This window comes from Arvicanthis niloticus, chromosome 10 (genome assembly GCF_011762505.2).
Source record: "Arvicanthis niloticus isolate mArvNil1 chromosome 10, mArvNil1.pat.X, whole genome shotgun sequence".
In the NCBI taxonomy this organism is placed as follows: Eukaryota; Metazoa; Chordata; class Mammalia; order Rodentia; family Muridae; genus Arvicanthis; species Arvicanthis niloticus.
The window spans coordinates 69,256,060-69,279,828 of record NC_047667.1 but is presented as its reverse complement, the minus strand read 5'-3'; the positions used below and the strand labels follow the sequence as shown (position 1 = coordinate 69,279,828).

The following is a 23,769-nucleotide window of genomic DNA, read 5'->3' as shown; positions in this document are numbered from 1 at the left end:
ATCAAAAACTCAGGTGACAGCACATGCTGGCACGTACATGCAGAAAGAGGAACACTCCTCCATTGTTGGTGGGATTGCAAACTGGTACAACCACTCTGGAAATCAATCTCTAGGTTCCTTAGAAAATTGGAAAAGATCTATCTGAAGATCCAGGTTTATCACTCTTGTGCATATACCCAAAAGATGCCCCACCATGCTACAGGGGCATGTGTTCCACTATGTTCATAGTGGCATTATTTGTGATAGCCAGAAACTTAAAAACAACCCAGATGTTCAACAATGGGAGAGTGGATACAGAAAATATGGTTCATTTACACAATGGAATACTATCCAGCTAGTAAGAATAAGGACATCATGAGTTTTGCAGGAAACTAATGGATGGAATTAGAAAATATCATCCTGAGTGAAGTAACTCAGACATAAAAGGACATGCATAGTATGTACTAATTTATAAGTAGATATTAGCCAAAAATGCAGAATACCCAGGAAACAACCCACAGGACTCAAGAAGTTTAACAAACAGAAGGATCCAAGTGAAGATTCCTCAATCTCACTTCAGAGAGAAAATAAAGCAGTTACAGGAGTACAGAGGGATAGAAAAACCTTGGAGGGACATTGGACAGGGAGCGGAAGGGGGTACATGATCAGGTATTGGGTATTGGGAGCAGGGACAAAACTGAAGCCCCGAGGGCCAGTAGAAAGAATGAAACAGGCAACCTCAGGAGATAGGAGCTGTGGAACCCTTGAAAGTGTACCAGAGACCTAGGAGTTGATAGATACTCAGGACTTAAAGAGAGGGACCTTGAATGAAGTGCTCTACTCGGGGGAGAGGGAACTTGTAGTGTCCACCTCCAGTGGAGAAACAGGGCATCAAGTGGAGGGATAGGGTTGCCATTGCACAGTCAAAAGCTCTGACCCAGAATTACTCCTGCTTGAAGGAAATCCAGGGACAAAAATGGAGAAGTGCATAATATCTTTTAAAACTACTTATTTCCTGGAAAATTGATACTATATTCAATAGATTTTGATCATATCCATTCATTCTTCTGTTTCCGACTCCTTCTGCTCCATGTGCACATTTCTCTCCCAACTTCATAGCGTTTTTAAAGCTATATTTCATGTGGAAGTCCAATTAGCATCACACTTTTACAAGTGATTATGGAGCAACTCACTGGTAGGCACCAGTGACCATGCTCCCAAAGAAAGTCATCCATCCTTCCCTAATTAGCTATGAATTGCCATTAGCTATGGTTGATGTCACTAGAGCACTTCTGTCCTATGTGCTATATAAATTTAACTGGCATGATTCTATGCAGATGTTCTGTAGGTTATGATGGCTGCTGAGAATTCATGTGAGCGAAGGCTATGACAACACCAGAATACATAATTTTATAATACTTCATATTATTTTATTCTTGCATTCCTGAACTGACAAAACAACTGTCTTCCACGTTGTTGCAGGGTTTCTTTCTGTGCAAAGGCTAAATAATAGGGAAAAATTATTGATTTATCATTTCCATAAATGATCATGCTATGTCTTGACCATAGACATATTTGCTAATCTGATCATTCTGTTCTTTTTAAAATATGCACAGACATAGAACTGTTGGATTGAATAAACACTCATTTGAAATGAACTACATCCACAAAGGTGCGACTAACATCCCCACCAATGAAGTATAGATTTTTTTTTCCTTTTCACTATTGTGGTGTCTTCTGACTTTTTTGGTAATATTTATTTTAATACATACAGAGTAATAATTGGACCATAATTTTATGCCCATATCCTTGATGATGAATGATATTGATATGTCTAATGGGTCTTTATTTTGTTCATAAAATTCAGTTCAAAATAGACTATATCTTAAAATTACAGTGCTCAGTAGCTTAGGTTTTGGCTTTTTTTTTAAAAAATATGACACTGAGCAGAGGTAGAAAAAACAAAATGTAACTGCAATAAACTAACACTTCTGCTCAACAACTGAAATTGTCTTCAAAACAAAATGCCTATGGAATGTGAAAAAAATTTTGCAAGCAACATTATTTGTAAGAGGTTTATATTTCAAATACTTAAGCAAAAAAAAACAAAAACCTAAATTGTAAAAGTCAGTAACCTAATTAAACAAAAATTTAAAGGGTGCATTCGATATTTACCAGTTGGTAATGTCTTTGTTTAGTTTTGAGGATGCTCTGGGTTACAGCCACTTACAGCATGAAGTAAACTCATTGTCTATACTATGCACTAGGAATGCAGCAGAAGTTGTCTTTGTCTACATGATGAGTTCAAAGCAATCCTAGAGTATATAAGACTTAGTTCAATTTTATTATATTTTACTTTGTCAAATGACAGGAAGAGAGATTGTTATTTCAAAGGAAAGGAAATTATTTATTGGGTGAAAATTTTACCTACATACTCTTAGATGCTGTTGAGAAAAACAAAAACAATGGGTTAAATTAGATATATAATATGCACAAAATATTTGCCTTCAGTTTTTTTTATATTTTGTTATTGATATTTTTATAATACAATATACAACTTGTCCTTTCTGAGAACAGTGAGTGTTTTAATTTCCCCAAAGTTTTATGACCTAATACACTTTGTGCTGAGTTTATGAGATGTTGAGGAAATGCAGAGAAAAGTTGCTGACACTGTAGTCTGGTGATATTTGTGGTATGCTGACAGTATGATTCACTCATTTAGGGACTAGCATGTGGCTGCCTGCTGTTCTCCCCTCCTGTCAAAGGATGTGTGATGACTTTAAAAGATAAAATCTTGTTGATACAGCAACTTCAGGTGTAGCTGTAGATCTTTTTTGACCTCTGCCTCTGCTTCTCTGGATTCTCTGAGATTATTCCCAGGAACACAACTCTTTCAATACTTGAAAATAGTTTTCTGTCCTCAAGAAACACACCACAATCTACTCACCTCTCCCAATACATCACTAAATCAATCAGTAAATAAGTAAATTTGATGATAATAGGTTTCAGAGAACCAGAATGGCGTGAATACCAAATAAAAGAACAAAAAAATCAAAAAAAGAAAAAAATCTAATGACATAGGAAAAAAATTTTTAAAAATCAATTTTTAAGTATTATATACTCTGATTTCTCTTGAATAGCATTGATTCTTTGACTATTTATTACTATTTTCTTATGAGTAAAATAGATTTATTTTCTTTAATAACCCAAATATTTCTTTATATTATTTTTCTGAAAATAAAATTTTATATACACTTGTTTAAAACAGGTGAGTGTAAGACATTTCAGTTTACATTTAGTCAGTTCCAATAAACATACAGATTATATGCCTCATGACACTTAGGTACTTATGCATTTGAATGATTACTTGTACTGGATAGTAGATCATTTCATTATTGGATTTTTTTTAAAGTAAAAAAAATACAGATTTGATTCACCCACAAAATATGATTCTATTCATAGATATATTTTGTGTTTTGCAGTCAGGAAACACAAATACGTCATGAGACACTGATGTCTTTAACTGCTGAAAAATGAAGGGCCATTCTGGCTGATACAGAGAAAATATACAAGGAATTGAAGCTATCCTTTCAAACTGAACTATGTCTGACAACAAATCCATAAAGCTGATATTTTTGTGTAATCATTCACCTCTTTGACCTTTAAATTTCAACATGGACAAGTCAATAAATCCCACTAATGTCCTCAACAAAAGTCGCTTATGTTGTTATTATGCTTATAAGAGAATTGCCACAGTTTACTTCACAGCCAGTCTTAGTGAATGTAACCATTTATATTTCTGTTAACTATACTTGTTTTCAAAAATTAGGAAATGACTCGAGCTAAATATGAAGACAAATCATATATATATAGAGAGAGATATCTATACAAATATATACATATAGAATGTTGTGATTGCTATTAGAATGATATTATGTTTAGGTTCTCATAATAGAGGTAAACAAAAGTTTTATATAGGAATATCAATAGAATAGAAAATACTATCATGAATATAAAGCAAGACACCACTGTTAAACTCGAGTGCTTTTTTTTTTTCTTCCCTAAGCTTTCATGGTTCAAGTCAGAAACTCTACTATTTCTCAGAAGTATGTTGTGACGTGAATTAGATTACAGTTACATGTGAGTCATGAAGACAGATGAATGATGCCACCATAGATAGTGGTGCAGCTTCCATGGACTTACTCCCTTTCCCCTTAAAAGAGTCTTTACATTCCTCTGCAGTCAGGGGAAACTTGCAGGAGATGAATGCAAATATGTTTATTAATTTCTAGTTCTAAAAACTACTTTTTGTCTCACATTTCTACTTCTTTTTTACATTTAGGAACAAAAGACATTTATTGAAACTCAGAGAAACTGGTAATTCAGAGAGGACAGGAGAATATTTTAAAGGACAAAAAATGTGCATGATAAAGTCAATGTTTCAATCACTCTCCCTGAGAGTTACTCTTACAGTTTGATACAATAAATGTGCACCTGGATCTGTCATTTTGCTTTCTTTGTCTATTGTAGCTATCAGTAATATTCAAAATGTTCTTTCAGTAAGTCATAAAGTATTTTTTCTGCCTTTCTGCTTTTGGAATATTAGAAAGACAATTTGTTTTTCTCTCAATATTTTAATAACATGACTAGAAATTTTATAATGGATCTGTTAAATTACAGATCAATGCAAAACTATTAACATCTACTGAAAAATCCAATTTCTAAAAGGAAATAGGACAGGTCAACAGAAAGGTTCTAAATGCATCATTGACATGAAAAACATTAGGATATCAATGTGAACTATATTTTGGAGAAACAACTGCCAATCTTCTGAAACAGGAAACATCAATAGCACTATTTCAATAAAATTTTATTATCATTTTTTATTGAAAAATATTGATAAAATTTGAACATTAAGTCATTTGGTTTTACTGATACTAGTCAAATCCATTTAAGAAATTCATCATTGTAATTAGGACATTTATGTTTGTTTGCCTTTAAATAAATACAATAAATTCGTATCACTTTTTTTACTTTCCTTCAAAATATTTTATATCTAGAATAGCAATCATTTTCTTTTAAAAAATGGAAAAACTTTTTTTAATTGATACTGTGCAAAATTACAAGCTACAGTGATATGGTTCATGAAAAAATTATGTCTAGTGTTTTATTTATATAAATAAAATCACTTCTTAATAAATAACTTGAGTCTTCATCTTTTTCTTGCTGTTTCTTACATGGCCTCTCAATGTAGCCCTGGCTTGCCTGAAATTTTCAAAGTATATGAATATGCCCTCCAATTCAGACATCTGCCTGCCTATTTCCAAAGAGGTGAGTTTCACCTGTACCAAGTCCTAGAGTCATAGTCACAACGCTATCATATCAGTAGAATATTATACAAGTTTGTCATATTGTGATAAAATATCATGAAAAAAACTTGGGGCTGGAAAGATGGCTCAGTGGTTAAGAGTACTGACTGCTCTTCCATAGGTCCTGAGTTCAATTCCTAGCAACCACATGGTGGCTCACAACCATCTGTAATGGAATCTGATGCCCTCTTCTGTGTATCTGGAGATAGCTAGTATATTCATATACACAAAATAAATAAATAAATTGTAAAGAAAAAAGAAAGCTGAAGAGATGACTCAGGGGTTAAGAGGACCCAGGTTCAATTCCTAGCACCCACATAGCAGCTCACAACTCTCTGTAACTCCAGTTTCAGACAATCTGGTACCCTCATACAGACATACATGGAGGCAAAACATCAATGCACATAAAAATAAATAAATAAATAAACTTGAAGAAGAATGGTTTATCTCACTTTATCTGTCCCAATCACAGTCTTCCAGGAACTGAAGTCAAGGCAGAAATTCAAGGATGTAAGCGGGGTGTAGAATTTATGACAAAGACCACAGAGAGGCTTTTCTTATTGACCTACTCAGGTCTTGCTCAGCTGGCTTCCTTGAACAAACCAAGACCACACAATAAAGGATAGCATGAACCACCATAGATTTGACCTCCTACTTTATTCATCAATTAAGATAATACTCTACAGTTTTGCCTATATGTCAATTTTATGGAGGTCTTTTCTTAGTACATTCTCTCTTCCCAGATATATCTATCTTTGTGTGACATTGACACAAATGACCCAGAACAAAGATTAATATTCAGTTTACACAAGGTTGTACTTGCTATGTTTTCAATATTTTTCTTTCTTCCAAATGTCAAAATGTCAAAACTTACTTGCCATAATTTGGGAGAAAATCACTAGTAAGAGATATATGTCACAAACGACAGATCTTCACTAACTGATTAACAAACACTACAGCAAAGAAAATTTAAGGAAAGGGATTACTTTTTGTTATACAACAATGAAACAGTGCTTCTTAGAAATCCACCATTCAAGAAACAATTTTGGAAGTAGTCAAGTCCTTTTAATAGATACAAGCCTGTCATTGCCTGGAACTTAGGCTCCTCCTCCAGATCTTTGAGTAATAATTCTGTTTTTATAAACTACCTAGAGAATAATATACTGTTATAAGAGCTTTGAATTAAAATCACATATTTAAAATAATGATTCCATTATGTTACTTGGACTTTCATATAATTTCTCAAGAGAAAATGAAAATGTGAAGAAAACCATTTGAAATGCATACACCAAAAATCATTTTATAATTTTTTGAAGTATATTTTCAATAATTTACAATTTTTGTTGTAATGTACTTTGGTAGCAGAAATTGGTTAAATGTAATTAAATGTACATTTAAATCAATACTTTCACCTAATGTTCTTATTTGGTCATGACATTCTTTATATGTTACAATACATTCCATGAAGCCTCAAATTGTACCATGCAATAAAAAAAGTGTAAGAATTTCTTATAATTGTATTTACCAACTTAAAGCAATGATGGCATGTCATCATTATCATGTTGTGTTTTATTTTTAAATTTATTCATATAGTTATAGTGTAAGACTAGGTACAGAAAATCTACTTCTCATAGTATACCACTTTATAATTATTGAGAATATTGAATAGTTAATATGAATGCTGTTCCCATCAGTAAATTACTAAAATATAGTATATAGCTTGAAATGTGTTGGACAATATACATTTAAGAATTTACCCTCTGCCTCTGACTTTTTAATTATTATTTGGAATGACATGCCAACATTTTATGTGTGATTACACAAGCCAATTATTAATAGACAATTATAAATTGCTTAGCTATAAATTATACATTATAATGGTTCTTTTACTTTCCAATAACTAAAACTAAAAATTCTTCATTTTGGGAAATCAATACAAAAATACCTTGACAGAAAAGATTACTCATCCATTATCATCTGGATAATGTCCAATACTCCTCCAAAATTGATTTTTCAGCAATGTCCTCCTGATGTAGTCTGACTGAATTGAAACAGAGAATTAAAACGAATGCAGAAAGAAGGGAACTATCTGTGTTTAATTCTAGTTTCATCAGAAATCGATTAACTAGCTGACTTTAGGTCCAAAAAAATTAATTTTCCTCAGTCTCCAGTATAATTAACAACACTATGCCCATCTCCCCACATATTCATTAAACAGTCAGGAACAATATGAAATTCAAATTAAAAATGGGTAAGAGATTAAATAGAAGTAACCATCTCTGAAAAGAATCATACTACATCTGAGATGGAATCATTTGAGCAATACAAAATATGGAAATACATTTTGTGCTATGTTTCATTATCATTAATTCTACAACTGCAAGCTTGCAGCTATTTTAGGCTCATTAAAAGGATTGAAATGAACTAGAATATTAATACAAATCTATTCTCATTGGAATAATGAGAATGTGTTTTAAAGTTAAAGGATGTTTTAAAACAGTTTAGATTTCCATTAATTACTTAGATTTTAAATTACAAATGCATACTACAGAAAAGTTACTGATAATGTGCTTATTATAATATGCTCAACATAAACAAACAGAAATATCTTCTGATCAGTAATTCTAACAAAAGCTTAATATCCTTTAAAGAATCATACTATAATTTTTGTTATAAATTTTATTACTCTTGATTGTTTTTGAATAATAAATAATTTTATCTGCTTTATTTCAAAGGAATTCCCAAGGCAAAAAATAGAAACATGTTGAAATACAGAAAATGGTGTTTTTCTAACTCACTTTCTTTTGCATCCAAGGTATAACCTTCATAATAATCCAACATGAATGGAATGAAGCATGCACTGTCCTACTTTAGAAAAATTACTAAATATATCATAGATTATAAAAGAATTTACATATTTTCTTTTAGGTGTTCTTGGTTAAATGTATTTGTTATCATGAGCTGTTTTTTTCAAGGAAATTATTGTAATTGTCATTTCAAATTTTATTTTTATACTAAGGACACCTATGGCATTGAGCTGGTGCAACTTTCCTTTAAAATAATCTCAACCAGAGTTATTGGGAGACATTAATGATTAATAATTGTTAGGCCTTGCAGTTTTGTTGTTTGTCGTGGTATTATATGTGTGTGTGGTTCTCTACTTTTGGGTTTATTGAAAGATGATCCACACACTTCTGTGACAAAAATAAAAACCACCTCAGTGTAATTGTCTTGAACAAAAACATGTTCCAAGACACTGGTCTCAAGAAACAAGCTGAAATAGACTTTCTAAAATTCAATAAATTAGAATTTCAACAAAAACTGATATTGATTGTTTCTTCTACAAAATATCACATTGGTGCATTATATTGAAGATGTTATGCTGATTGGACCAAGTGAGCATGAGGTAGCAACCACTTTGGCCTCATTGGTAACATAAATTTATCAAAGGATGGGAATAAATCCAACCAAAATTCAAGGATTGTCTACCTCAGTAAAATTTGTATTAGTTTAGTGGCATGGGGATATTACCTCTAAGGTGAAAGTTAAATTATTGCACTTGGCCCTTCCCACTAAGAAGAAAAAAAGCACAAATTTTACTCTGTGTATTTGGATTCTGGGACAACACATTACTCATGTGGGTGTGTAACACAGGCCCATTTAAGAAGTGACTCTGAATTCAAAACACTGACCCAATTAAGTGTACAATCAATAAAACTTACATTAAATACTGTAGAAGAAACAAAAGTAATTTTAACTTGACAATTAAAAGAGCCTTAAAACATATGCTAAAACCTGTTTGAAATCCAGATCCTGCTCGAACTTTATCTCTTGCTAACATAACATCATAGAGAACTGCAGCTAACTTCCTAATATGTCTCTGAACATGTCCAGAACCAGACTTCCCAATGAAGACTATTATTTCCAAAATTGGATTGATTTATGAACCAGTCTATGATTGAGTCCGAATAACTGGTCACATTTAAGAATAATACAAGAGTCATCATAACTTCTCTTTTTTATTCTCTGTTCCAAAAGGTCAGAAAAGTTGAGGCAAGGCAGCTTTTTCCATCAGAGGTATAGATACAGCTTCCCAGTCACCATTGTCAGGACACTCAGCAAGCCTACAGGTCAGTATCATTCTTCATCCTGGCATCAGCATGTCTTACCTGTCACTCTGGCAGCCACCATTTTCCTTCAGAATCCTGCAGGAAAAAAAAAAAAAAAACCAAACAAACACTAACATGCCCTCATCCCCATATTTAATACCTGATCAGGATCATGCCTTATGCCAGTAAGTGGATCCTTCCCTTTCACCTATACATAAGTATGCTGAATTGTAGAGTGCCATAGACATTCAACAGAAAGTTTATTAGCATCCATTTTTTAAAAAAATTAAGATTAACAAAAACATGATTTAAATAAATTTGTGATGTATGGGAATATATCACCCTTTTGTTATTTTATGAATATATTGTTTTAGAATTCCATGGGACCCTTCCATAGTCTCTTGTCCTTGACAATTATAAGGAATCCCAGTAACATGGGTAATGTTAAATTGCTGTCAAAATGCTGTCAAAAGTCTAACATATTCGACTGCAATAGCCAATTCCATTATCTGGTTTCTTATTTGTTTGTTTGTTTGTTTTTCTTTTTTGTTTTGTTTTTACAGAGGACTATCAACCAGCTTTTTTTTTTTTTTTTTTTTTGTATGCTCTGTGTAACACAAAACCTTGGTATTACAAAAATAGCTTGAAAGTACTGGAAGAAATCAGTCAGGCTTTAAGCAAAAAAAGCAAGAGGGTAGTGGGCTTGATTATTGCTGGCATAACAGCTTTAATTAGATTAATTGCTAAGACCTCTGCTTCTGCAATTGCTTTGACACAAGAAGTTAAGAGAGCTAATTTTGTTAATCATTTATCAAAAAATGTTACTAATGTGTTGAATATACAAGAGCATTTACATAGGCATTTGGAAGAACAGATTGATGTTCTTTATCCTATTCAAATTATTGGAAGGAGATTCAGAATTTAACATTAAGGAGCCATCTTGAGTGTCATGCCAAATACCATTGGATGTATGTTAATTCTAAAATTTACAGTGGTAGTCATTATAATTAGGAAAAAGTTTAAAGACACTTGCAGTGTATTTGGCATAATTGTAACACCTCTCTGGATGTTTAAACTTTACATAGTGAGCTTTTGAATTTCAAGAATGCTTCTCTGCTGAGCGATGATGCAGTAGATACTGCTTATATAATTACCCATGGCCTGAGGTCAGTATTTCTATTTTGTTCAAGCTTCAAGAATGGCATATATAGCTTGATCATGCTAGTCCTTTTTGTCCTGGGAATACTTTTATTCCTCCGCATTTTGTTAAGCTTGTCTTTAACATCATCAACATATTGGCAGCCAAAGTTCATGGCTTGAACTTGAAAATGGACCTCCAGAAAAAGTTATTAAATTAATAGGCTGGAAAGCCAAGGACAGGTAATATACTGCACAGAGACTTACCAACTTAAGATAGAAGTGCATTGCTTTGGATAATGTATATTCCATGATGGGTAAGAAAGGCATTATTATCAGAATGACCTAAGACAGACTCAGTCTTGTTAATGAAATTAAAAAGGGGGAGAGGTAGAGAGCCTTTGGGACTGCTTGGCAAGAATCTGACATGGATCAAGGGCAAGAAAATCGGCTGCTTGGCAAGAATATGACATTGGTTAAGGACAAGGAAGTAGGCTTCAGGCAAGAATCTGGTATTAGGCTAGAACAAAGAATTTATTCCAGGAATCTACATTTTAGGCTAGAACAAGGAAGTAGGCTTCAGATATGAAAATGACATTGGGCTAGGACAGGGGTTTTAAAGCCTATACCCACAGTGACACACTTCCTCCAACAAGGCCACACTCAGTCCAATAAGGCCAGACCTCCAAATAGTACCACTCCCTACACCAAGCATATTCAAACAACCACAGACATTTTTAAGCTAAGATTAACTGAGATCAAATAGGTAGATGAGTAACCAAAATATGAACACTGCACAGATTAACCCCAGACCAATTTCTTCCTGATTCACTTTTAATTGAACCACTCAATTCTCTGTTTTTTTTCTCTACCCTATATAAAACCCACCAAGTTCAACTTGTGTTGCCCATTTATTTCTTAATTTCTTTAGTTATTTATTATTATGTATGACATTCTGAATAGTCATTGTTTGCAATTAAAGCTTTGGGAATTGGGAATTTCAAATTAATAACCTTGCCCATGAGCTTCTTTATTTTCAAAGCATGATTTGCTTTATTATTATCTGATACAAAATATTCTGCTTACAGTTTCCCTCCCTCTATTCTTTTCAGTTCCTCCAATTGTCACCCTCCTCCAAAATGCACCCCTCCTCTGTTTCCTTTCAGATAAAAGCAGGCCTCTAGCAATGTTAATTGAACACAGCATAACAAGTTACAATAAGAGTAGTACAAACCCTTGTATCAAGGCTGAATGGGAAATACTGTAGAAAGAAACAGGTTCTAAATAAAGGCAAAATATTTGAGACTCTACTACTCATACAATTTCTTTGGGGCAAGTTCTTATGGAATCCTTGATCCCTCTGACTCCAACAATCCTTTCTCCACATCTTCTACAGGGTTTTCCAAGTTTCTCCTAATATTTGACTTGGGTCTCTATATCTGCTCCCATTAACTGCTGGATGAGTGTTCTTTGATGATTTGATCCATAGACCTTGGCTATCTAACCCCTTGAACCTGGTCATAAAGACAGTGTCAGGATATTTGTATACGTGGTATTTGTACATATACCAACAAAGTTTGAACCTTGTGCTTTGTAGAGTCCTGCTCTGATGCATTTAAATGAACCTTGGTGAGCAGCTGCCATCCAGTGTCACAAAAATCCTCTGGCTCACAATTTCACTTGGAAAAACCAAAGTATCAAGAATAAGAAACCACAGTCAGGGTGAGGCTTCTGTTATGCTTTTCATCTTTTTCCTATTGAGATTGCTTAGCAATAGAATTCCTCTGAAGCATATGTGTTTTCTAGTATACTATTCCTTCAGTTCAAGATCTATAGAGAGTTAGATTTTCTAGAATGATTTCACTCCATTGAGAAATTGGTTTTTTAAAAAACAAAACAAAACAAAACTTTGACAATTTTTTTTTCTTACTGCCAAAAGTTTCTAAATTTCCTTTGCTCTGGTAATATTGTGTTCCTGCAGTTACTTCTAGAGACCTGAGTTCATCTACATCTTGAAAAGTATCTGAGAGATTCATGTAACCAAGGTCTTTTTTTACTTATGCCCCAGTTCCCACACAATGACTCTGAGACTTAATTATTCATGAATAAATGCCTATGCCATAAACTTGGACTTGTCCCATGACCAGCTCATAAATTATATAAAACATTTTCTTCTATGTGAGTCACATAGCTGGTTATTTCTCCTCAGTTTCACGAGTCTCTCTCCTCAGAAAGTGAGTAGCAAATATTCTCACACTTCACTGTCTCTGAGTTCTAATATCTCTACTTGCTGGATCTCCCACCTTCTCATCCTGCATCAGCTCATTAGATGTGAGATTTTTATTGACAGACAATGCTTTCACACAGTATACAGGGGATTCTGTCTACTAATGTCCAACTTGAACTTGTCTAGCTTCTAGTCATTTGTCTTCAAAATCTTGATCCTGAAGTTCATCATAGCCTCATACTTACAAAGGATAGGCTTCAAAAGAGGCCAAGCTCTCACAAAATGTTGCATATTATCTGTTTATTTTTTGATATGTTACCACACACTGGAGTCTGTATTAACTCCCATAAACTACCCTATAGAGATTACAAGTAAAGTAAATATGACAATATTTATGAAAATATTTTTTTAAATTGACAGTATTGTTTATGATTCTGCAACAGTTTTTGGTGATATAGAGAAAACTCTAGGCTATTTTATAGAAATGATGAGCTATTGAGTGAGGCCCTGACAGTAAAAGTTATTCAATAATTATTGTTAAAATTTTAAAGTGCCACTAGTTTCCACTAACCTGAGAGAGAACAATATCATTAACAGCTTTGAAAAACAATAGCAGAGATGTTTTTTGTTATGCTATATCCCATCTACATGGAATTTTCATTCATAAACTTGAAATATTCTTTAATTTATGAATTAATTTTGGTTTCAGAGCTATAAAAAATGTCAATTTTATCTGTTTCAGTCTTGGTATAAAAGGTGAAAGCCATCTGGCTCATTTTTAATTTTGGTGCCAAACAAAGATTTTCAAAGATGATCAATTTTCTTCAGAGAAAACATTTAGGTTCCCCCAACAAGTACTGCCCACAGATTTATTTTGAACATTCTTCTTTGTAGCTTGTGTGTGTGAATGATGGTTATTTTCTTCTAGTGCCTTAACTTTATTTTGATTTAATTGACAATTCCATGGTGTGTGTTATGCTAATTTGTTATACTTTTACTTACATTTCTCCATGCTATTTTTGGATCACTTGATTTCTAAGTCTGTGTTTATTCTATATTATTTAGCAATTTGTCCTCTTTCCCTAATTTACAATAGTGCTATAGTGCCCTAATCATAAAGACACCAAGGATAAGAGGCAACTGTTCTTTCCAATTCAGCAAGATAACGGCTTGTTGAAATACAGATACCAAAAAGAGAAGTCCAAGAAAATATACTCTACTTTTGGACATAAAAAATGTATTGGATAATACAAAAGGATATGCAGAAGATGTTTTGACTCTGCATCATATGCCATCTCATGTTTTTGTAAAAACATAAAGGAAAAACATGGCCCTAAGTGGAAAGAACCAATGTCATAATAAGATTTGATAGAATCAGCCCCAAAGAAATCACATATATATGACTCAAACCACAAACCTCAAATCCTACCAAGTAACATATATTGATTTTTATTTTCAGAAGAAAAACTAGATAAAAGTTTTTTTAAAAGAACCAAATCACAAATGTACCAAAGAAGTTTATCTCTACAAAAGTTATGGGAAGTACTGATGTGGAAGAAATTATATACCCAGCACCAGAACTTCCATAGTGTAATACTGAAGAACCACAAAAATATGTCTACTGGTATACTACTTGCAAAACTGTTTTGAGATAATTAACCATGCTTTGATTGAATTTAATGCCTGATCTAAAAGAGGGACTTTCATGCTTAGCACTGTAATCATGGTCAAAATGAACATTCAGTCTCTTATTCTAAACACATTTTACACTTATGCATATTCCTATTGACTGCTACTCACTGAAAAATGAAGTTTCTGTGATTAACATTGGTAGAAAGTGGATGGGTATAAGCATAAATATTTAGAAGGCAAATACTGTGGTCATTTAACAGAATATGAATAAAATAGTCTACCCTGGGGTACATAACATTTCCATCCATGTACTTTTGACCATGATTACAGTACTAGGCATGAAAGTTAAGAGAAGAGAAATTAAGATCCCTTACCATAATAAAAGCAATATTCAGCAAACCATCTGCCAATATCAAATTAAATAGAAAGATACTTGAAGCAATCCCACTAAAACCAGGGACAAGACAGGGCTGCCTACTTTCTCCTCATCTATTTTTGTTCTCCTCATCTATTCAATATAGTTCTCAAAGTTCTAATTAGAGCAATAAGAAAACCAAAGGAAATCAAGGAGATACTAGTTGGATAAGAAGCAATAATGGTATCACTATTTAAAGATGATATGATAATATACCTAAGAGACCCCAAAAATTTACCAGAAAATTTCTACAGCTAATAAACTTCAACAATGTGGCTGCATATAAAATTAATTCAAATAAATCAGTGGTCTTCCTTTATACAAATGATAAACAGGCTGAGAAAGAAATGGGGGAATAACTCCCTTTGCAATAGCTACAAATAGTATAAAGTATACTGGGATAATTCTTACTAAGAAAAAAAGAAATCAAAGAAGATCACAGAAGATGAAAGAGCTCCTTTGCTCATGGATTGGTAGAATTAACATAGTTAAAATGCCTTTCATACCAAAAGCAACCTAAAAAGTTAATACAATCACTATCAAAATTCCAACACAGTTCTTTCAAACATAGAAAAAATAATACTCAATTTCATATGGAAAAACAAAAAAGCCCAGGACAATGAAAACAATTCTTAACAATAAAAGAACTTCTGAGGGAATCAACATTCCTAACCTCAAACTACACTAGTGATAAAAACCAGATGATTGGTACAGAGATCAATAGAACAATCAGTAGCATAGAATTGAAAATCCAGAAATAAGCCCACACATTTACAGACATGAGTTTCAAGAAAGAAGCCAAAAATCTAAAATGGAGAAAAGAAAGCATCTTCATTAAATGGTGCTGGTCTAACTGTCAATCTGTACATAGAAAAATAAAAATAGATTCATATTTATCACCTTGCACAAAGCTCAACTCCAAGTGCATCCAGGACCTCAATATAAAACTAGATACACTGAATTGAATAGAAGTAAGAAAAATCTTTGAATTTATTGGCACAGTGGGAGATTTTCAATATTTTTGTATTTGAAACTGGAAATTTTATTTTAGGAAAAGGATCAGTATCAACAAAAATGTAACCTTTTATTATTATTTGTGTACAGCTACTTTCACTGTAAAATATTATAAAGTATTATCAAAGCTGAATTATTGATACTTCTATATTGAGTAGAATCCTCTTTTTTATAAATCTTGGTAAAATATATTAATATTTAACTGCCACTATGTATATGCAATTTCCATTGCTTATTTAAACTCAAAGATTTAAAGCTAATTTTCACATGAAGCAGTAAATGTTATAAAGTATATGAAAGAAGTATATTTATGCTTGAGTTTTTTAGTGCAACTGTGAATGTACTAAATTATCACCCTGAAGTCCTCTAAGCCAAAGATTAACATTCCATGAGAACAGTGCTATGATTTAAAAATAAGAATCAAAAATGTTAGGTGGATTCCTTGCTTCCTAAGTAATTTTTTTGGTTTTATTTTATTTCTTTTATTTCTTTTTTTTTTCTTTTTTTATTAGATATTTTATTTACACTTTAGATGCCATCCCCTTTCCCCATTCCCTCCCTTAGAAAACCCCTATCCCAAGCCCCCTTTTCCTTTTTGCATTTATACATTTTTTAAAAAAAATGTTAATCATAGGCTTTATAAGTTTGCTATTGCTCAATCAGAGGTGTAACCCACTAACCAACCTAGATATAACAACTATCTTTGACTGGTGGAGATACATGAACATCTGCCTCCCTGTCTCCCCCCTCTTTCTCTCTTTCATGACCTAGCTTCTCCTCTCCTTTTTTTCCTCCTCTTCTTGCTCCTTCTCTTCCTCTCAGTACTCCTCCCACCTTAGCTCCTCCTACATATCATCCTTCCTGTTAAAATTTCTCTCAAAATACAATTAGAGCATAATTATGCTGATTTGTACCAGTGAGGTACAAGATAGTCCTAATACCCAGTCCATCATTTTGTTGACTAACCAGCACCTCTGTCATCTATCCTAACTAAAACATTTAGTTCTGAACTTGGCTTTAGGATGAATGTCAGCTGACGACCATCCGTTTTTGGTTTTATTTTTAATTGGATATTTTCTTTATTTACATTTCAAATGTTATCCCCTTTTCTGGCTTCTCCCCACCCCCAACCCCAAGAAACTCCCTATCCCATTCCCCTGCCCCTTGTGTCTATGAGGGTCTTCTCCCACCCACCCACTCACTCACTCCCTCCTCCTTACCCTGGCATTCCCCTACACTGGGGAATCAAGCCTTTACAGGACCAAGGGCCTCTCCTCCCACTGAAGCCCAACAGGGCCATCCTCTGCTACATATGCAGTTGGAGTCATGGGTTCCTCCATGTATATTCCTTTCTTGGTGGTTTAGTCTCATGGTGGTCTAGTTGATTGATATTGTTATTCTTCCTATGGGGTTGCAAAACCCCACAGCTCCTTCAGTCCTTTCTCTAACTCCTTCACTGGGGACTCTGTGCTCAATCAAATGGTTGGCCGTAAGCATTTGTTTCTTTATTTGCCAGGCTATGACACAGCCTCTCAGGAGACAACTATATCAGGCTACTCTCAGCATGCACTTCTTGGCATCCACAATAATCTCCCTCTTTGGTGACTGTATGTGAGATGGATTCCCAGGTGGGGAAGTCTCTGGATGGCCTTTTCTTCAGTCTCAGATCCACACTTTGTCTTCTTATTTGCTCCTGTGAATATTTGGTTTCCCCTTCTAAAAATAACCAAAGTACCCATATTTTGGTCTTCCTCCTCTGGAACTTCATGTAGTCTGTGAATTGTATCTTGGATATTTCGAGTTTTGGGGCTAATATCTACTTATCAGTGAGTCTATACTGTGTGTGTTCTTTTGTGATTGGGTTACCTCATTCAGATGATATTTTCTAGTTCCATCCATTTGCCTAAGAATTTCATGAAGTCATTGTTTTTAATAGCTGAATAGTACTCAATTGTGTAAATGTGCCACATTTTCTGTATCCACTCCTTTGTTGAAGGACATCTAGGTTCTGTCCAGCTTCTGGCTAATACAAATAAGGCTGCTAGGAACATAGTGGAACATTTGTCCTTATTACATGTTGGAGCATCTTTTGGGTATATGCCCAGGAGTGAGATAGCTGGGTCCTCAGGTAGTATTGTTCAGTTTTCTGAGGAATCACCAGACTGATTTCAAGAGTGGTTGAACCAGCTTGCAATCCCACCAACAATGGAAAAATGTTCCTCTTTCTCCTCATCCTCACCAGCATCTGCTGTCAACTGAGTTTTTGATCTTAGTCATTCTGCCTAGTGTAAAGTGCAATCTCAGGATTGTTTTGATTTGCATTTCCCTGATGACTAAGGATGTTGAACATTTCTTTAGGTGCCTCTCGGCCATTCAATATTCCTTACTTTAAAATTATTTGTTTAGCTCTATACTCCATTTTTAATAGAGTTATTTGGCTCTCTGGAGTCTAACTTCTTGAGTTCTCTTTATATATTGGATATTAGCTTTCTATCAGATGTAGGATTGGTAAAGATGTTTTCCCAATCTGTAGATTGCCATTTTGTCCTATTCACAGTATCTTTTGCTTTACAGAAGCTTTACAATTTTATGAATTCTCATTTGTCGATTCTTGATCTTAGAGCATAAGCCATTGTTATTTTGTTCAGGAAATTTTCACCCGTGTCCATGTGTTCACAGCTCTTCCTCACTTTCTCCTCTATCAGTTTCAGTCTATCTGGTTTTAAGTGAAGGTCCTTGATCAACTTGGACTTGAGCTTTGTATAAGGAGATAAGAGTGGGTCTATTTGCATTTTCTATCTAGTGTGAAAAAAACAGCATTTTTCACAAATGGTGCTGTTTCAGCTGTAGGTTCCTATGTCATTTCAAAGTATATTATTAGTAACTCAGCAGTCTTCCTTTCCACTGTTAATGGATCCAGTATTTTATAATACAATAGAACCATTTTTTTTCCAAAAAGCTTTATTTATCAATATTTGTATAAACATATATATGTATACATGTATACATATATAAACAATAATTAAGCAATAAGATGTATTCAAAAAGTATGGGGGGTTGGGAAAAGTGGGAGGAAGGAGAAAAAGGGGAAAATTATGTAAATACAGTGTTCATATATAAAATTCTCAAAAAGGAATCCAGTTTTTTAAAATGTTCAACAGATTAACTAACATTTTACAATATGAAAATAAATATGACCTATAATTATGTTAAAGGACATTTTAACTCACTACAAACTTTGATGTTTAAAATGAGATCATTTTTTTTTTTTTATAAAATTGGACAAGGAGTACAATTGATAGAACTACAACTCAGTATTTTGCACAGGATTGAAATAGTAGAATGGGTCACGCATAAAAACATCACTATTATCTTTATACATTAAAACATTACCCTATATACCTAACTGGACTTTTCTATTTGTGAAAGATTAAGCCCCTGTACTTCATTATTGCAAAAAAATTGTACTGCCTTGTGGAACTACAAGAATTGTGTGGAACTGTTAATTGGATCAAACCTATTCTGTGACTTTTCCAGACCAGGACATGAGGCACATCTATTTTTCTCTTGCAGAGGTCTAGCATCCCCTCTGCCAGGGTTAAACTTACCTACTACAGAAAGTTATTCTGTAACAACAGAAACAACAGAAAGTTGTTCTGTAACAACTCTGAAAAGGAATGTTCTAGGGAAACTCCTCCTGGCTATAATTCTGTGATCCTTTGAGGAAGTCAGGAATGTTACAGCAGAATGGGCCTCTCAGGTGGTTGCACCAGGCTCACTCTGTTTTAGTTAAGGTTACCTCAAAGTTTGAAATTGCCTTTTCCCTTGCCCTTAAGGTGAGAGGGTTAGCAAGGAAAACTTACAACTGGGAACCAGATAAAAATAATTCTACCATCCTGCTTTCAATATTCTTAATCCTTATGAGCAGATTTCATCAGCTTTTAAGAAATGGTGGCAGAGTGCACACACTTGTTTAATAATCACATGCCACCAGACAAGAGTCTTACTGTTTTGCCCCAGCTGCCAATTACAGTTAAAGCCTATAGCATACTTAGCTCTTTCACCATTCCCAAGGCAACAATGGTCTTTTCTGATGCTAATAAATCCAAATAGGGGAGGGGGTCTTATCCAAAGACATGGGGTTATGGGAAGTATTCAACTTATGTTCTCCCTAGTCATGGCTCAGTGGAACTAGATGAAGTATTTGGACTCCTGAAAATTATTTTAGTGTTGCCAAGAGGAGCCAGTTAATATTTTTTCAGATAGCAACTATGCAGTGTAAGCTGTCCAACTTCCATATCCTGTCCTTCTATATTAAAGAGCAAAATAGTCCCATACATGTCTGCATGTAATCTATACAGAAAGTTCTAGAGAATAGGGCACACCCATGGTTCATCTCACACATAAGATCACATTCTAAATTGCCTAGCATATTAGCAGAAAAAAAAATGAGAGGTCTGATGCCTTGATTATGGCTGTAGACATGGAATTGCTAGAACAAGCCAGAATGTTACACCAGCAATATCACCTTTCTCCTCATAAGCTCTTGGCTGAATTGCCTATCTCACAATATAAATGTCTTGCAAGGTCCTGTGCAACTTGCACACCTCTTACACCATTTGGGTCCCCTTGGCAGATCAGGAGTTATCCCTATAGGTGTACTCCCAAGTGCAATCTGGCAAATGGATGTCACCCATTACCCAGCCTTTGGTAATCTTAGATATGTACATGTTGTGGTGGATACTTGCTCAGCCTTCACATACACAGTGGTCATGGCAGGGTAAAAGGCCTCTCATGCTATTAAGGCCATAAAATCAGCAATGCTGGTAATGGGAGTGCCTTCGGCACTCATGTCTGACAATGGACCTACTTACTCTTCTCGGCAGTTCAGCACCATCTTATCCTCATGGAGGATCAGTCACTCCTTTGGGATAACCTATAATCCTCAAGGCCAAGAAATAATAGAAAGAGTAAATCACTCCTTGAAGAGAGAACTTGCTTGGGTTACCTCCCCAGAATCCAAAAGAAATTCAGACTTAGCATTGGTTGAGGTCCTGTTCCGTGTGAAATTTTGTTCCTTCGGTGAGAAAATACTGATCCCTATTTACAAACATTGGGCATTTTTGCCAAGGGACACTCCTCTCATATTGGATAGATGCAGGGATCAAATAACCTCTCAATGGCAGCCACCCACTTTGCTTCTGACAAAAGGACAAGGGTATGTTTATGTTTTCCCAAAACACAGCTGCACCAATACTGGTGCCCTCAAGACATGTTTGCAAGGCCATGGACCCGGGGCTGGTGAAGGAACCAGAAGACCATGATGTGGAGACATAATGTACTGTGTTTGTAATTTCCTTTTGCCTGGGAGGGCGAATGCGTTTTAAGCTTTGGTGCCCCTTCCCCACATTCATGCTTTTGCCTCTGACAGTTAACTCCCCAGCCTACTCTGTTCTTTTCTCTTCCAATGTGAGTTTGCATTTGCCCTTCATAGGCTTAGTCACTACTACTTGATGATTAGAAGGCAGCTATCCCACAGAGGAAAATCTCTACTTTACCACCAATGTCTCTGTTGGTCCTCGTATCCATCTATAAAATATGACCATGAGGGACATTCATGGTAACCTAAGCTACCATGTTAGACATGGAACTTCATGCCCCCTTACTGATTACAAATCTTCAAATGATCCCCCCCAAGCATTTCACGTCCACCCCTGCCTTGCTGTCCATAGGTCCTTCAAATGCCCATTTCCTTGGGACTTCTTATCCCTTGAGAGTACTACCAGACTGTACTAGATATAAAACCCGCTGGGGACTTTCCAATATTGTCAGCTAACCTCACACTTGGCATGTGGAAATTTATTTCACATGATGATTCCAATATTACTCTCTATCTTAATAAGGATCCCATTAGATTCTGATAAGACCCCATTATGAGCCATTGGAATTCATGTGGCCCATCTAAGTATCTTTCTTGATTTATACCCACTTACTCTTCTAAAAGGTGGTCTTTAATGGAACAATATAAAGAGGCTGTTTGATGCCTTGTGAATAGCCACTTAAGCTATGATGGAAGGAATTGTTATACTACTACTATTAATAATAATAATTAGTAGTATTAGTAATAATAATAAAAATAATAATTAGTAATAATTATTATATAATTATTATTATAACATTTATTATTATTATTATTATTATTATTATTATTATTATTATTATTATTTTGGTTTTTCGAGAAAGGGTTTCTCTGTGTAGCCCTGGTTGTCCTGGAACTCACTCAGTAAACCAGGCTGGCCTTGAACTCAGAAATCCACCTGCCTCTGCCTCCCAAATGCTGGGATTAAAGGCGTGCACCACCACTGCCCGGCTAATAATGATTATTTTTACATGTCTCACAAAGCATGTATCTTTAGGCAGCACTTTATAAATAAGGTAGTCTTCCAAGTGCTGATGGCTCTTGAATATCCCAAGTGTGGCCGACCCAAGGAAGTTTTTTCTAGTTTTTGATATTGTGATTTGAACAACAATAAACATGAATGAAAAGGTATATTTGCTATCGGATATAGAGTGCTGTGTGTATATATGTCTAAGTGTGATATACCTGCATCATGTGGTGGGTCTATTTCTAATCTTTAAAAAACCTACATAATTGGCTTTCCATTTAAATATTCCCTATGGTTGTGCATGGATACTCCACTTTCTCCTCCGCAACACCAGCACAGCCTGTGATTATTTGTAAAAATCTTATTCAACCTGATTAAGTTAAGATGAAGTCTCATAGTAGTGTTCACTTATGCTTTACTAGTGATGAAAGATTCTGAACCTTTTAAAATATTTATTTATTTTTTAAATACTCTCAGCTCAGTTTCTTATCTCATTTTTGAATTGTTATTTTTCCCTTGGTGTTTAAATGTTATTGTTATTTGTATGATCTAGAAAATAACCCTGTATCAGACATGGAGCTGTTAAAGATATTTTATGATTCTACAGTCTGCATTTTACAATAAATGATGGTATAGATTTCTGTGCAGAAGCTTTATGGTTTTATGTTTTTCCAATTTTTTGTCAATTATTGTTGTTAATAATAACTCTTTAAATTATAAATTCCTAGACTGTGCCTATAAGTTCAAATATATTTATTAATATCTTCTCAGTACAATTCAACATGCGAAGTCTTATGAAATACACTTCAATCTTAGAAGTAAATGCTATCGTTTGGGGAAACTTGGTAGAACATGGAAGGCATTAAATTAATCACAGAAATAAAAGTTGGCATGTTCTCACTAGCATACAGGAAGTCAAAAGTTGATTTCACAGAGATAGAGGAAAATAAGTTACAAGATATTGTCAATAATAAAACATTGAAGTATGATAGGTATTAGGCATGTTACTTAAGATAGCCAGATATACATTTAAGAGTATGAATATAATTTACTGCTCTAGACTTGAGAAAATGACTAAAATTAACTAGAATTTACTGTGTATTTCAAACTTAAAACCTTTGAATATAAAATAGACCCATCATATAAAAATAAAAATATTTGAGTGGAATATAAACCAATTATCCTAAATTAATAATTATAAATATTATTCATTTGCAACAATTCATAATGTATTCTCTAAAACTTTTTATTAATTATTTTTAATGATTAAAGAAAATACATGACCTCAAAGAGTAAAGGTTTAAGGATAATGTTTAAGGTTCCTATTACTAGAAGCTGAAAGCAAAGAAGCTAATTACTGGGAAGATCCAAAGGAAGAAAATTTGACTATGCAGATCAAGAAATATGTTATCATTGGAATTGGTGACATTGATTTAATAGTTCTATCCCTGTGACATCCCAGGTTTTGCCTTCCTTTTCATTGATTGAGCCAATTTATCTC

The 23,769-nt window shown here is 34.1% G+C and overlaps 1 long non-coding RNA gene across 1 annotated transcript in view; it reads right to left on the bottom strand.

Annotated features, from left to right (window-relative positions):
- Positions 1-3,178: 3,178 nt before the first annotated feature.
- Positions 3,179-23,769, bottom strand: part of LOC143443756 (uncharacterized) — a 21,213-nt gene continuing 622 nt past the window's right edge. Inside the window, exons 2-4 of the long non-coding RNA XR_013113028.1 lie at positions 9,518-9,553; positions 7,294-7,389; positions 3,179-5,940 (exon numbers count right to left, since the gene is read on the bottom strand). This is a non-coding gene — a long non-coding RNA (uncharacterized LOC143443756). The remainder of the gene's footprint in view (positions 5,941-7,293; positions 7,390-9,517; positions 9,554-23,769) is intronic.